The 17511-nt window shown below is 35.3% G+C and overlaps 1 long non-coding RNA gene across 9 annotated transcripts in view; it reads right to left on the reverse strand.

Annotated features, from left to right (window-relative positions):
* The window catches only part of LOC119042855 (uncharacterized), a 69418-nt gene that overhangs the window by 25351 nt on the left and 26556 nt on the right, over positions 1-17511 (reverse strand). For 7 of the 9 annotated variants that reach the window (XR_008390904.1, XR_008390900.1, XR_008390898.1 and 4 more), the window contains 2 exons: positions 15431-15532; positions 9850-9941 (listed from right to left, as the gene is read on the reverse strand). This is a non-coding gene — a long non-coding RNA (uncharacterized LOC119042855). The remainder of the gene's footprint in view (positions 1-9849; positions 9942-15430; positions 15533-17511) is intronic. The other 2 variants (XR_008390905.1, XR_008390901.1) reach the window with 1 other exon arrangement.

The following is a 17511-nucleotide window of genomic DNA, read 5'->3' on the forward strand; positions in this document are numbered from 1 at the left end:
TGAAAGTAACACTACCAAGACATGATCTGCTTGGGGAGGAAAGGTGGCCAGTTTCTCAGAGGAAAATGGCCTGGAGCCCCTTCCTCCAGGAGCTTTTATTGGGTTATAATACACAGGAATACAGGGTGGCAAGGATCAAACAGTGGATAACATTTCAAAGAAATCTGACTCAGTAGTCTGAGTCAGTATCCATTGCTCCCTCTATGTTAGCCCCCCAAGTCCTTCCATGATGGCCTCCCAAGTGAGGGAGCCTGGCTTAGGTTGCCCCTCACTGTGAGGAGTCTTACCCTTCGACCATGCATTGGGGGGCAGGGGGAGGAAGCTGAGGCAGCATTTGCTACCAGAGACAAGCTCTGTGTCCTTTGTGGCTTACAATCCGGGGGTCGCTTGCTCATCCTTAGCCATGGAGGGTAGTCACAATTCCTGAAACCAGGCAGAGAGGTTCCCAACAATTGAAGACTGAGAAAAGATGTGGAAAAGCCCTCTTATCAAAATTTGATTATTTTAATATTGATTGTTTATAAAGAAGGGGTAGAAAAAATAGAATCTAACATTTGAAACCTGTACTTTTTTGGAAGCCAAATTGACCTAAACTCAAAACAGTTTAATATACCATGAATATTTTCCTATTGCCACAAGAGAAAGTAAGCTATTCTATAAAAATACTAGCACTATATGAAGTTTTTGATCTGTAACATTATTCAAACAATCTACATACAATAAACTTAACAATCAGCATTTTCACAAAAAAATGAGTATTGTGCCATCTCCAGGGTATGCTATGAAGTGAATTCACAACAAGGAGTTCAAGTTATTTTGATGGATAGACTAGATATTTAAGGCACAATATAATGAAATTACAAATTACTTGCTTTCATTATTGAATCTTAAAAAGACTGATAACAAATGATTTATTAATTTCAACCAGGAAGAAAGATAGAATGAAGGGATATTGAAAAGAAAAATGTCAGGGGTTCAAGTTCATAGATATAGTTACTTACAGATAAACTAAGACCCTTAAGTACTTAATAAAGACATAAAAGGACTGTTATCTAAACATGGAAAGGTAATTGTTGTTTACCATTAAGATGAAGATACATAATGTCTTTTAAGAAGACATAAAATGTTATAGATGTAAATATCATGGCTATTTCAATTCAAGTGAACATTTATTAAGAAACTATTACCAGTCAAGCATTGTGAGCGGTACTAGGCCACATAGATAGTTAGACTTCGTGTTACAAAAAAACTCCTCCCAGCCAAATTAAGAAGACAGGCAAGCAAACAAATAGAACCTAAAGATTTAAAAGGGTTACTATAGAATAAAGAGACTTTTTTTTACATAGAAGTCAGAAAATCTTTCTGGATGAAATAATATATGATCTGCATTCTGAACAGAGAAAGGAGTCTGTGTCTTTGCAAGGAGCAGAGCAGAACACCTTGACAGGTCAGTGACTGTACACAGACTCTGTACTTACATTTTGACCATGACCTTGAGTAAGATAACAACCTATTTGTGCTTTGGTTATCTTCTCTGTAAAGAAAAAAGTGCAATCCTTACTTTTAGAACAGTGCTGTGGTTTAAAATATGTATGTAAAAACCATAGTAAAATAATATACAATAATAACCATAGTTCATCAAGTATTTAATACATTAAACATTAAGATGAACTCTTTTCATATATGGTCACAGTCAATTTCTAGCACAATCCTGTGATACATATTATTATTCCCATTATAGAGTTGTAAACTGAGGCTTAGAAAACTAAAGCAATCTCTAAAATATTATGGTGTTAAAGGGGAAGCACTACTTGAACCTACAATTCTTTGAAATTTCTTTGCTCTTAAGAAAAAATCCAAAACGATAACCTAGCTTGCGAAGCCCTGCATGATCTCTTCTGCCTGTTGTCCCAGCCCTGCCTGGTCACCCGCTCCTCAGTCTCCACACATCAGCCTTAGAGTCCTATTCACTTCTCAATTAATTGCAGACTACCTTACTTCCCATTTTCCGTTCCTGCCACGCTGATCTCCCCTTCTTCCAGGGGCTAATCACTCTCACTCTTTAATTCTTACTTCCTGGACACTTTCTCTCGCTTTGCAGATTGTATCAGATTTGTCTACTAAAATAATCAAGGATAATACTCTCTACTTCCACTGGGTCACATTTAGCTTAATTCCAAATAAAAACAATTTAGATAATTAATTGTTAAATATCAGCATTACCACCACCATGATTCCTTTAGAGAGCAAACATTTTAATCTTGCTGGCCACTATTTCTGCAGTATGGAGCATATCACTCTGTGGGCAGGAGGGGCTCAACTATGTGTTAAATAAATGAATAAATGTTTGGAAAGACCCAAGCGTGTCTAATTCCATAAGCCATCCTCTTAAACCTCAAAAGCAAGTAAGTACTAGTACTTTATGTGATTATTACTGTATTGTTTAATGATTGTGAATGGTAGAAAGATGAATTTCTGTTGGCAAAAACAAGGCAAAAGAAGGAGAAAAGTAAAGAGAAATAGAGATCAGACCATGGAAGTGGTGCCATAAATGAAAACTGCAGGAAGCAGAGGTTGCAGTTAAAAATAGTGTGGCTCAGAAGCCGCCAAGGCTCTCAGAACTATGTATGAAAACCAGGTGACCCAGTGGTGAGTATCCAAACACTACAGACATCTGCATACCCTATCACCACTTAAATATTCTGAAAAATAACTTGATAGTAGAGTTTTATGATTTATACAATAGAAGTTTAGTGTCTATTCATACCCAATGTTTATACAGCTATCTTAATATTATACCTGAAATAATAGTTAACATTTGTGTTGCATTCCCAACATTTCTGATTTTTCTGCTGAATGTGTTATGTATCTATAAAAAGCTTTACTTTTTTTTTAGTTGGTCTTCAGTTAATAATATTTTCTAAAATATTGTTTCTATGTCACAAACATGTCAGTGAGTAAATAGAGGAAATTACTCTCAATATACCTAAGCTTCCAAAATCTGACTCCCACTATAAAGAGAAATTTCCTTTTTTAAATGATAACTTTTTTATATATTTGCTTTGAAAGTATTCATTTTCCTAAAGTAAAAAAAAAAGTTGTTTTTTTCTTTTTTACTCAAATTGCCAAGAACATGTGATGTATTTCAGGCTCTTATTCATAAAGGTAGTATGCCAGGTAGTTACTTTTAGCATCTGTTTGTTATAAAAGTTCAGTATACCCTTAAGACATATCATTCATAAACACTGAACATGAGAACATTGTTTATATTAAATTGGGTTGCATGAATAATCCAGAAATCATGAATTTAAATTATTGCTTGTATTCAGAGAAAATGGTAGTATTTCAGCCTTGAAATAAGAACTCCATTTTGTTTCCGGAAACTGAAGTTATTAAGCTGTAAATCAGATCTTTCCAGGGTTCTGAGCAATTCCTTATCCTCAAAGCACTCTAAGGAATATCTCCTTCTAGAGAATGTTAAGTTTACTTTGGCAAGAGACTGAAAACCTTTCAAATGGTTTGTTTTGCATTTTCTTACTTTTATAAACAGGCAGAATAAAATATGTAGCAGGTACTGAAATATGCACCTGACCTAAACTATGTGCGTAGATGAATTCATGAGCTATCATCAAGCATCATAATTCACAGTAGCTTCAGGACAAAGTACTCTTTTTTAATGAAGTTACCTAACTTTAGCATTTTTTTTCTGTACCTTGGGTATTCTCACTATGCTTTTTGCTCTCTTGGAACCAGAATAGTATAGGATTCTGTGAGCTGTATTTACTAGAAGTCACTGGGGTCTGGAAAATATAAATGTTAGAACCACTGGTTATTGAGTTAATCCTGCCCAATAACAGGCACGGTTCCTTCTCTTTTCAATCTGAACTGAACAAATTTTTTAGCATTTCAGCTCAGTGGGGGAATAAGGAAAACAATGGGGATGTTTACAGTCAGAGCAACCATTTCCTATATGCTTGCAATAGGTCCAATGTGACCTTCCCTCCTCTTCACTCCTGCAGCAGAGGGGGGAGGGCAAGATTCTAAGACAGTGCCAACAAGATGGGTGTCAATTTCCTTACAACTTCTCAGAGCACAGCTGATGAAGAAACAGACTTTTATTTTGCTTAATTCATGAATACTTAGGGTTCGTATGTCACACCAACTGAAATTAGATTCTAACTATGTCGTATGCTTATTTATCATGTATCTATTATGTATATGTATACAATAATATAATAGAATGTACCCTATCACCACATTTTTAATATATTTTATTGATTATGCTATTACAGTTGTCCCATTTCACCCCTTCATTCCCCTTCACCCTGCACACCCACTACCCCCATATTCTTACCCTTTAGTTCATGTTCATGTGTTATAAGTTCTTTAGCGTCTACATTTCCCACACTATTCTTGCCCTCCCCCTGTCTGTTTTTTACCTACCATTTATGCTACTTATTCTCTGTACCTTTTCCCCCCTCTCTCCTCCTCCCACTCCCCTGTTGCTAACCCTCCATGTGATCTCCATTTCTGTGGTTCTCTTCCTGTCCTAGTTGTTTGCTTAGTTTGCTTTTGTTTTAGGTGTGGTTGTTAATAACTGTGAGTTTGCTGTCCTTTCACTGTTCATATTTTTTAACTTCTTTTTCTTAGATAAGTCCCTTTAACATTTCATATAATAAGGGCTTGTTGATGATGAACCCCTTTAACTTGACTTTATCTGAGAAGCACTATATCTGCCCTTCCATTCTAAATGATAGCTTTGATGGATAGAGTGATCTTGGATGTAGGTCCTTGCCTTTCATGACTTAGAATACTTCTTTCCAGCCCCTTCTTGCCTGTAAGGTCTCTTTTTTGAGAAATCAGCTAACAGTCTGATGGGAACTCCTTTGTAGGTGACTGTCCCCTTATCTCCTGCTGCTTCTAGAATCTTTCCTTCATTTTAATCTTGGCTAATGTAATTATGATGTGCCTTAGTGTGTTCTTCCTTGGGTCCACCTTCTTTGGGAGTCTTTGAGCTTCCTGGACTTCCTAGAAGTCTATTTCCCTTGACAGATTAAGGAAGTTCTCCTTTATTATTTGTTCAAATAAGTTTTCCACTTGTTGCTGTTCCTCTTCTCCTTCTGGTACCCCTATTATTCAGATGTTGGAATGTTTAAAGATGTCCTGGAGGTTCCTAAGCCTCTCCTCATTTTCTTGAATTCTTGTTTCTTCATTCTTTTCTGATTGGTTGTTTCTTTCTTTCTTCTGGTCCACTCCATTGATTTGAATCCCAGTTTCTTTTCCATCACTATTGGTTCCCTGTGCATTTTCCTTCATTTCACTTAGTGTAACCTTCACTTTTTCATCTAATTTGTAACCAAAATCAACCAGTTCTGTGAGCATCCTGATCACCAGTGCTTTGAACTGTGCATCTGATAGGTTGGCTACCTCTTTGTTGCTTAGTTGTGGTTTTTCTGGAGCTTTGATCTGTTCTTCCATTTGGGCCATTTTGGGGGTCTTGATTCACCTGTTATGTAGTGAGGGGTGGAGCCTTAGGTGTTCACCAGGGTGGGGCAACCCAGTTGCTGGGTTGTGACACTGTATGTGTGGGCAGGGTTGGAGAGGGAACGATGACACTTGCTCTGCTCTCTCTCAGATTTTGGTCCCCTCTGACACTTCCCACAAGCAAATTGGGCCCTTCTGGTGCTGGTTCCTGAGTGGGTGATTCTAGGGTCTCTCCAATGAACTCTTCTGTAAGATGGGAGTCTCTCCTGATACCTCTACCCCCACAAATGTTTTCAATTGCTGTTTTTAGGCTTTATTTCCTGGTGCTGGGGCCCTGGGTTGTGAGGTCTGTCTTGCTTCCCATTTTTGCCTGGTTTATCTGCACGCAAATGTGTGACCATGGTCAGCCAACCACCTTGCACGTCTCACTGGGTCTGCTCATTGTTCAGAATCTGCCAGTCGATGCCCGTGCACCTGGGTCTGCCAACCACCACTTTTTCCTGCCAAGACCCCTCTTCACCATCCGCTGACTCCTCCCCTCTTACCAGTCTGGATGAATGGTTGTTGGACTTCTATACAGTTCAATTTTCTGTCAGTTCTGGGGGGATTTTTGTTTCTAAATTTTTGTTGTCTTTAATTTTGGTTCTGCAAGGAGGCACAGTGTATCCACCTACACCTCCATCTTGGCCGGAAGACCACATTTTATCATTGTTGTGGTAATAGTAACCACTGTAATTATGCAAGCATAATATACTCAAGGTATTAGACAATTGAAGGGAGCAAATAAAACTGTATTTATGTGCCAGTTATATGATTGCAGTACATAACATTCAAAACAAAACTGGGAATATATTATAAGCTTAAAATATATTTTTATTAAAAGAGATAAACACAATACAAACAATTTGTTATTAGAAAATACTGGATATGCTGTGCTTTTAATGATAATTTGACATTGTACACATAACATTTAATTTAGAATTGTAACTGATGTTTATGCTTTCTTAAAAAATTAATGCTTTTTGTCCTTGCTGGAATGGCTCAGTGGATTGGGCAACCACCTGAGAACCAAAGGGTCACTGATTAGATTCTCATTCCAGGGCATGTGCCTGGGTTGCAGGCCAGGTCCCCAGTAGGGGGCGCATGAGAGACAAACATACATTGATGTTTCTCTCCTCTTTCTCCCAGCCTTCCCCTGTGTCTAATAATGAATAAATAAAATCTAAAAAATATATTAAAAATAACATTTCTTAGACAGAGTTTTGCAAATTTATATTAAAAACCTATTTGAATCTCACCTAAAGGGGGAAGCCTGTACCAAAGGGCCCATCCTCCAGAAGATAATTCCAATTTATTTTTGCATCCCAGCATGTAGAGGAGAATGAAAAAAATAGATTACAAACATTTTCCAGAGTATGGGTTCACAAGTTCTGTTTTTAAAAACTTAAGTTTGAGACACTGAACTGTGTTACAAAAGAAGAAGTCAAAGAATGAGTTACAATGAATTGTGAGAATCATAGATGATCATTCAAAGTAGTAGATTTCATTTTGGCAGCCACCAGTCCATACACAGAATTTTAAAACACCCTTTTTATGGAGGAGAAAAGAGAGTCAAGAACTAAGTTCTGGAGTAATCTACTTTTGAGAAATGGGTCAGAGGACTAGTTATGTACAAACTTGGCATTTTGCACATGGTCAATGTTCAATAGATGTTTCTTGAATTGCATTAGTGGTTGAATTATTGCCAGGTAAGTGGGCTGCCTTGTTCAGATAGAAGGCCTTATTAGCGTGGCTGCCATTCAGGTAAGTGATGGTCGAACTCTCAACAGGATGTTACTTGTTTTGCAATTCAAAAATCAGTAACATTTTGCAGCTTTACAAGTTTTCAGTTACAATTTTGTGTGTATATTATATGCAGACCTATAATCACGAGGTAGTAAAATCACACTCATACTAGCTTAGGCCGAAGCATGGAGAGTAAATATATAGATTCAAAAACACACCATGGAGAAGGCAAGGAGGAACTCACCAAATTAGATGTTTGTATTGTATGTATTCTCCTTTGTTTCTCTACCTCTTATCTTTATCTCACTTTATTTTCTCCTTCTACAGTTGGAGTTAACCTTGTCTGGTAGGCAGCAACCATGGGTAACACTAGTTCCATACTTAGAATCTTTTAAATTCTCCTAACCTCAATTAACTTTACTATAAAGTATAGTTTACAGAAATACTATGTGCATAATGATGAGAGCTAGAACTAATTTTGAACAATTCTTGGTTTAAAGCCCATGGAAAAAATCCTTTTCTTTGCCCTTGAGGAGCTTCTTGTCTAGTAAGACTGTCATATTAAGATAAATTAGAACATTTGTTTTAGACAAAAATATATAAATAAATTTTGGATATTGCTTCTGTTATTTCTCTAACAAATATCTGACTACTTTTCATTGAGATGTTTATGATATTGACTTAAAGTAAAAAGCTTGATATTTTAAGGTTAGTTATTCTATAATTGTTATGACTATGTTGACGAAGGAAATTCCAAACCCAAAGCAAGGTTTAATGACTTTATTTCAGCCAAGGCTGAAGGCACACAAAGAAGCAAAATCTCAAAAGATTGAGAAAATGTTCCAGGAATTAGCAGTTTGGCAGTTTAGTTTATACATTAGAATCAAGAAAGGGGGTATAGGAAGATTACATGAAATCCATTAGTGGTAGATTAAGAATGCAGGAAAGAGTAAAGCAGGGAAAGATCTAGGATTAAATAAAAAAAAGAAAAATGGAAAGGTACATATTTCTTTTACGCTAGTGGATGTTAAACGTATGTTATTTCAACGCATAGTTTATAGAGGTAGGGGGATAAAAATAATAATGAGAAATGTTGGGATGGTCTTGCCTCTGTCCTGGGAGAAGACATCATTCTGACATTTTAAATACATTATCCCAGATGCCCAGAAACAATGGGCAGGGCTTGCTTAAGGAGCAGATAAATCTACCATGTAAGCCTAGGACATGACTTCATGCTATGACGTGCCCAATTATGAATTTTTATGATCAGAACATCCTGTGTAGTTACCTTAATAATTGACCTTCTCAGGCCTGCCAGGTAGCCCCCTTCTTGTTCACAAATATATTTTTGCATTCATCATCAGTTCAGCTCTAAGAATTCTGTGTCCTACAGTCCATATAATAGAAATTCTCACTCCTGAGACACAGAAAAGATATGGCTTACTGCCATGGAAATCCTACTGAGACTTTAAAATAGTTTAATATCTCCACAAAAGAAAGCATAGACAACAACATAGGTTGATTTTATCTTTAAATCATTTAATACAATATCAAATCACCTACTTTGGTGCTGTCCTTTTGTTCAGACCTAGAATGTATTCATAAGCTTTACTTTCTTTATAGCAAAATTGAGTTACATATTGAAATAAAATTAAAGCATTCTTTCCATCTGAGAGCTTGGATCCTCCTCTGCTAGTGAAAAACACCTGCTGAGAAAGTTGAGCTCCATGACAGAGCCACTTAGAGAAATAATTTATTCTGAGTGTGTGTGAATATTCCAGTGATTTCCCGTAATGACTTAGGTGGAGTAATATAAGAAAATTAAGAGTTATTTATGAGAAACTTTTAAAGTATCTTGAGGCAACCTTGAATATGTTAATTTTTTGCTGGTGGAAAATTAGGTTTACAACATACATAATATTTCCACATGCTGAGGAAGGTGTTGACTTTAAGCCAGATGATCCATCTTACGATAAAGAAGATGTAGGAATAAAAAGCAGTGAATGATGTTATAGCAGAAAGCATCCTTAAATTTTGGGTAAGAAGACTCAAATTTTTTGGCTTAGCACTGCTGTGTGACCTTGATTCCAGGCCCTGAATTAATATGTGTCTTTCTAGGAGCCTCTGAGATTCGGGAAGCCATATGGAAAATATGTGTGCATGTGTAGCATTGAACTTCTATTCCAGTTCTCACTGTCATCTTTACAACAAGAAAAGGCTTGATGAACTGAAAATCAACAACTTCTGTATACACCAAAACCCCCTGAGATTGCAGGGCATACAGCCAGTCTGAAATCTGGAGAGACAGGTGAATCTAGAGAATGACAGTCAAGAGCTACATGAGCAGAAGCTATTACAATAATAAATTGGTAAGAAAACATTCATGGTAAGATTTACACATTTCTGTAGACTGAGAGAAGACTAATTTAAAAGTGAGAAACTGTTAGGAGCCACAATCTTAGGGGAGACTACATAACCAGTTTCCCACTGTGAAGATTTCAGAAAGATTTCCTGGCAGAGGGCGGGAAAGAATGAGCATGGTGAAATATGTTCAGAATTTTCCCCACAACAAAGACCTACCTTCCAGGAAAAAAGACTTTTATGAGAGCCTTATTCCAGAAGGAGGAAGGACGTTCCTCTAGGCTTATCAACCTCCAGATCTGCTGTCTCACCTGTAGGGAAAAAATTCAGCAGAAGTCAGGACTTTAAGCGGGTAGATGGAAAAGACTGGGAATGAAGCACAGACAGAGGTCACAGCCTGACTGCAGAGATCCATGAAAACCATAAGGTTTACTCTAAAGTTATAGAATTAAAAAATGAAAAAATAAACAGAACAGAAAAGATCATAATTAGAGGGCCAGAGGAGAAATAAGAGATAAAGAGAAAAGGGAACAGAAAAAAGACTTGAAATAATAATACTTGGAAATTTTCCAAAATTAATGATAAACACTAAACCACAAATCCAGGAAATTTAGAAAACACCTAACAGAATGCTTACTGAACATAAAAGAAAGAAAAACAAACAAACAAAAAAACAGCCATGTCATATTTGAGCTGCAGAAAACCAAAGAAAAAGAAAAGTTATTGGAAGAAATTGATGAGGCAAGGAGAAGTATCTTACCTGCGGAACAAGAGTAAAAATTTCACTAGGCTTTTATGTGACAACATGCAGGCAATAAGAGATTTACATAATATATTGAACATATTGAAAAGAATAAAAAACAAAACTTACTAGAAGTCTATGTTTATTGAAATTATCCTTTAAAAGCAAATACAAAATAAGGACTTTCTTAGATAAGCTAAAATTAACTTATTTATTGCCAGCAGATGTGCAGATTGGTGCAGCCACTGTGGAAAGAAGTATGGAAGTACCTTAGAAAATTCAAAAATTGGATCTGCCTTTTGACCCAGTGATTCCCTTTCTGGGAATATATCCAAAGGAATCCAAAACACTAATTTGAAAGAACATAAGCACCCCTATGTTCATTGCAGCAGTATTTACACTGGGCAAGTGTCCACCAGTAGATGAGTGGATACAACAACTGTGGGATATTTACATAATGGAATACTACTTGGCCATAAAAAGAAGAAAGTTTTACCCTTTGTTACAGTGTGGAAGAACCTGGAGAACATGATGTTAAGTGAAATAAGTCTGTCAGAGAAAGACGAATATCATATGATTCCATTCATATGTGGGATCTAATGAACACACTGAACTAACAAGCAATATAGAGACAGACCCACAAATAGAAAGCAAGATGACAACTAAGAGGGGAGAAAGCTAGGGGATCGAGGGATTGAGGAAAAAAAAAGGATCCGTGGACATGAACAACAGTGTGGTGATTGCGAGGGGCAGGGAGGTATAAGGGGACTAAATGCTAATGAAAATAAAGACAATATAAATAAAAAATGATATAGGACTCATAAAAAAGTAAGCATCAGAGAAGGAATAAATTAAGATAAAATATTTTTATTCTTAACCTACAATATAACTACTTGTCTAAAATAAGAACATAATGATGTATTTTGTCATTATAGCAGATAGAAAAATTAAGTTCATGAAAGCAATATTGTAAGAGATAGTAGGGAAGAATTGGGAATATTGAAGAGTAAGACCTCTATATTACATGTAAGGTAGTGAAGTACTATTTGAAGGGGAACTTAGATTAGTTTAAAGTGTATATTATGAAGTCTGGAGGAACCATTAATTTTTAAGTATAATTAATATACTAATAGAGGGAATAAAATAAGAGTATATAAATTGCTCAGTTAAAATCAGAAAAGGGAGAATATGCAAGTACAAAAGAAAATAGTTATAAAAATGGTAGAATTTGATTCAACTATGTAAGTAATCACTTTACCTTTCAATGGCTTAAATACAGCAACTAAAATAGAATACTAGAATGGATTTAAAACCCAAACTATATGTTGTCTAAAAGAAGCTCACTTAAAATACAATTTTGAATCTTCTAATGTAATTTTAATGATTCAGACGAGGATAATCAATGAAACTTAAAATCACTGGTGAAATGTTGGGTTAAAATATACTTATAAGATCTCAAGGTATCACTCCACAGATTATCAGCTACCAAGAAAAAAATGTGTCTTTACAGTGGAGAGATCAAGGTGTTACTCTTGGCATTGCTATAGCAGAAAGACCTAAGATCATATGATTGCAGCTCTGATATAGTAGGAGGCACTCAACATCACCCATGCACCAGTCTTGTCAAAAATATTTGACTTAAATCAAGTCATAAACGTACTTATTACAACAAAGCATGGGTTGTTCTGCAAGGAGAAAGGCCTGGAATCTTTGAACAATCAAATGTAAAGAATAGCAGGAAACTCTAGTGCTTTTACATATGAAAAGGACGTAACCAATTTTAATTCATTAAACTTGACTAAATCCTCGATGAAATTAAATAAAGCCAAAACAGATATTTTCGCTACAACTGAGGAAATTTTGCATGTTGCTTCATGATTTTGAATTAACCCTAATTGTACTAAGTGTAATACATTATCATTGGGGAGGAAATATCTTTGTCTTAGTTGATGCCATGCTGAGGTAGTCAGGAGTGGAATGTCTTGTTGCTGGAAGCATTCATTTGGAAAGAGAACTAGAGGAAAAGGAAGCAGAAAAACAGGATGTCAATAATTGCTCAATGTTGGTGATGGGTATACAGGTGTTCATTGTACCGTTCATTCAACTTTTCTGAGCATTTGATATTTTTCAAAATAAAGAAAAAGAATTTTAAGTTGAAAGCAGACCTCTCAATTGAAGCATGTTTTTCTTTTTTACGGCTGATTTCCCATTTAAATGAATTTGACACAGGTCCAAACTAATTATCAAAGCATGAGCCTTTTGAAGGGTACCATTAATTGGAATTCGGAGCTGCAATACTAACTATTCAGAGTGAAGTGGCTATATATTATGAGCAACTTGCTTTTTTTTTACAGGGTCTGATCCATATTATTTAAAGGGTTTTTTTTTAATTGAAAACGTCAAGGTTTCATTTAATTGTATAAATTATGCCCTTCACTTTAGAAACTATAACAAAATGGATGCAAACTAAATTACAATATTGTCAGAATCAACCATTACACAGTGGGATACAGGCATCATAAAATTAGCACTTTTATCTAATCATTCTTGTATCATCTGTTAATTTCAAATAGATCTTATACACAGACTTTTTTTCCCAAAGGATCCTTACACAAACCCTTAATTCATATTGTGCTTTGTAACACTTGAAATCAAAGTTCTGAAAGAGATAATCCTCACTTCACAAAAAGAAATTGGGAGAATCATGGCTTGTTTACTTCAAATCCATGTTCACAAAGAAAATGAATACTATGCAAAATAGGTGTTATTTCCTTTAACTCTTATAACTGGGAATACTTCCAAATGATAAGTGATCTCAAATTGCCCAAAATAGCACTTATTTAGTGAAATATTGTCAGAAGATATTTCTTTTCTCTCTTCTTTTTCCATTCACACAAATATGAAATTAAATGATTTTATTATACAAAGAAATGTGTGCAGTTTTCTAAGTGTACATGATGGTAGAGGTTGATTTTTCTAATAATCTCTCAAATATTTTCCCTAATTTGCAGCCTACAAAAAAAAGTTTGTCACTTTTTTGTATCCACAATGTTAATCACTTTATTAAGTGCTCAATAAGTATGCATTATTAAAAGTGAAGTGTATAGATGGAATCATTTTCTTAATAGATAGCACCTTCTTGTTTAATGTCCTTATGAGTAAAATTTCTCAGTTGGTTCATGATTCCTTCCATCCCTCCTTCAGTAAATATGTATTGAAACCCTAATACATGTTTGATTCTATGTTCATGTCTGGATTTACAGAAATTATTAAGTCATGTTTTGTGCCCATTAGGGGATTTTAAATCTACAGTAGAAAGACATGAAAACATATTTTTAAGAAAATATTACCTTGTAATAGTGATAAAGTAATGACTTGCAATGAGTCATGAGAACAAAAAGAAGAGGAATGGTTAAAGCAGAGCGGATAGACTCCAAAACGTGTATCTTTCAATCATTAGAGGTAAATTTTTCTTGCTAAAAATACACATAGACTTTGGAGACAGTAGAGAAAATAAGGATCTAAACTAAAAGTTGTTGGGATCCATCACTTAATAACCTTCCCTTATCTCAATTAGCCTAAGTGAATTTTTTCCTATTTTTGTCAAACAGTTTATTTTTAGAAATTTCTGTTGAAAATAAATATGTTTGAAACTTCCAAGTTCCTTTAGATTTTGTATTTGCTTGAAAACTAGACACTTTTCCTATTTAATTAATCATGCCAACATTATTGTAGTGAGGTCAGGTGAAAAGCAGAGGTCTCTGCTCATAAAAATCTCTTTAGGTTCTATGAAAACATCAAGTATTCCTCTCATTATAAAGATCTATATTAGAATAAAACCATGTGAATGTAAATTTTACATGAACTAGATAGTCAAAAGAATATATTTAAAAGCTTGGGTTAAAAGGAAATTCTGTGGGCTTAAATCCCAGGAAAGTACTCCTAGTTATTACAAAACTTCAAGCATTCAAATAGAATGAATGGTGCTTATTAACGATTCTATGGGAATGAAGATGCTTAAGTTTTGCTATTGCGTCTACAATTTTTTCATGTCTTAGAGAATGAGCTTTCCATAACTTGTCAGAAGACAATTTTCACCTGTGTTTGAAAATCCATCACTACATGCCAGCTCGGGGACCTTAATTCTAGTAGTTTGAAACTGCCAGGTAACACTGACTTCTCCTAAATCTACTCTCAGCTCTTGATTATTTCAGGACCAAAATCCATGAGTCCATGCTTCCTAGTTGACATTTCTACTTGTATATCCTGCAGTCACCTAATCGTCAGTTTGAGCAAGAATTGTCACTTGCAAGAAACAGAAGCCAACTTTAGATCAGTTAGATATCCAGTAAAATTTTTGAAAGAGCTAGAGCAACAGGATTGAGGTCCAACAGCTAGGAGTAGTTATTAAAGCCGGGGTGCAGAATGATTCCTCTGCCAGCATAACTGATCACTAAACACCAGGCAATAGTTTTGCACTGACAGTTGACCTGACAGTTTCTGCCCTGCTCTGACTGCCCCTCTGTTACTAGTACTATTAATACCATAGCTACTGCTACTGTTGCTACTGCTGCTGTTGCTACTGCTGCTGTTGCCACTACTGGTAATAGTACTACACCCGAGAAATGGATGAGAGAGAGAGAGAGAGACCGGCTGATCAACCCTACTGCTGGTTATTTGTGTCATCAGCTACAGAACAAAATTCACTGGGAAAAAAAAATTATTAGAACCAAGATCACATGTCTGTTCCCTGTTCTATTTAAAGCAAGCTGAGAAAGTGTCTACTTCAATGTCCAAAGTTGACTTTATTAACATCCTGGCTCTTTTCACCTTATATTTTATTTCTCCAAGTACCATCACCTCTCAGGTGCTCACTCAAGCTATAAATTCGGAACCCATCTTTGGCTCTCTGCTTCCCCATTTTTAAACATTCCTGGTCCTGTATATCAGTCTTTTTCATATTTGTCAATTTTACCTTGTTCTTTGCATGCCCGCTGTTACTGTTAATTCAGGCCTCTTAATTTTTCATTTGGACACTGTGACAACTTATTTACCTACCTCCAGTAAGTAAGCAATTCATTCTCCACATGACAAGAATGCTCTTTCTAAAATGAAGATCTCTTACATCCACTGAAGGACTGAACAATAAATACCATCTTCCTGTAAAAATAAATAAATAAAATGAAGATCTCTCCAAGTTTCTCACATGTTCTAATGCTTTTCTTTCCCTACTGGCTTCAGTGCAGAGATGAAAGTGCCTAGAAAGTTCTATATTCAAACTATTGTTATCTGGTTCCTACCTGTCTCTTCAACTGTGTCACTAACGATGACATCACTACCATCACCATTACTACCACAGCCATATGTAAGTTCAAAGCATATGAAAGTACATACAGTTCCATTGCCTTCATGGATATAACTATAACAAAACAGTATGAAGCTAGATTTTTACTGACAAAATTAAAAATACAATAAATGACCAAATTTTAATAACAAAATTAAAAAATGTAATAAAGTAAAGTAATGCAGGTAATTATCTATGTTTTAATTCATTTCCGAGAGGAGGTTAGTGGCTGTAGAAGTCTTAAGCAATGAACTGGAAATTCCAGAAAAAAGAGTCTTGATCAGCTTTGATGGGGGATAGGCATACTATGTTTTCCATTTTATTTGTTTGTCTTACTTTTAATTAGAAATTACCAATACAATGTCAAATCATCTTTCACCTGATCTTGAAGAATATAAACTTAAAACTTTTGAATAAATAGGACTCAGTACTGAGGATGATTTTACTGTATCAAAGAACATATTAAAGGCTCGGAGTCAGAAATCCAAATTTAAGGTTTTAAGATTACCACTTTACTAGTAATCTTAGAACATTTCTAACAACTTCGACCAGAAAATTATATAACAATGCCTCTCTTAAAAATAAGATTAGGAAAACATGCAGCATAGGATTAGGTTAATAGAAGCTCAGCAAATTGCTACTGATCCTGTTTTCTCTGTATCCAGTCATTAAATTTTAATATGAATATAATTTTGATACTAATAATAATAGTCATCAATATGACTGAGAATGTCCTATGTGCCTTTAATCTAAGAGCTTTCTGCATATAATCTAATTTAATCCTTACAAAAGCCCTCGAAAGGCTGAATCAAAGAATGGACTAATTATAAAGAATTTTTAAAAGTATGTTGCACATTTATGTTATTGTTTCATATGTAGTCACAAAATTATGAACTGATTTTGGAAAACTAAATATGATCAGTAAAGTCAATGTTCAGTTTGCACAGAAGTCTATCCCCAGTCGAAACATGATGGAAACCCTTTGCATTTTTAAGGTGTGGTTCTCATTTAGTGATGTGATATTAAAGGGCAAGAGGTTTTCTCTTACCCTGAATCTAGGTTAAAAGAGACAAATCCTTTTGCATTCTAATTTTACAGATGAGCAGGCTTATTCTCTTAGTCTCTTTCAATGAATGAGGTCTGGAAGATCCTAGCTTTATGTAAGTAATCTCAGTTTCAAATTCACCCATTGTTCAGAATTAAGAACCAAGATTCTTTTTTTTTAATAATTTTATTTATTTTTAGAGAGAGATGAAGGGAGGCAGAAAGATAAAAAGAAAAACATCAATGTTTCATTGAACAGTTGCCTTGCATGCCCCCAGCTAGGGACCTGGCCCACAACCCAGGCATGTGCCCTGACTGAGAATGGAACCTGCATCCTTTTCGTTTACAAGATGAAACCCAACTCACTGAGCTACACCAGCCAGAGCAAGAACCGAGGATCTTGCAAAAAGGATTCAACAACCTCAGCTTGATATGATTTTCCAAGTTTTTTTCCTTTCTTTTCTCTGTTGTCTATTTCCCCCTTTGGTCATTTAGAGTTTTTCTTTACTTTTTTGTGAGGACAGCAATACAATAAAAAGATATGTGTTTTTTTTCCTACTATTTATAGTTAAGATACCTGGTCTGGACTATTGCTGGTAACAGAAGACAATATTAGTTTTTCTTTTAAAATAGATTGTACTGAGAGCAGGACAGAAAAACAGGGAATTAGTGAGAATAAAACCAGAATTATCATAACTTCTTTGCAATGTGCTTATTTGCTTTATTAAATATATCACTTATTTATAGATTT

This window comes from Artibeus jamaicensis, unplaced genomic scaffold, assembly GCF_021234435.1.
Source record: "Artibeus jamaicensis isolate MK-2021 breed Jamaican fruit bat unplaced genomic scaffold, CSHL_Jam_final contig_233, whole genome shotgun sequence".
NCBI lineage: Eukaryota > Metazoa > Chordata > Mammalia > Chiroptera > Phyllostomidae > Artibeus > Artibeus jamaicensis.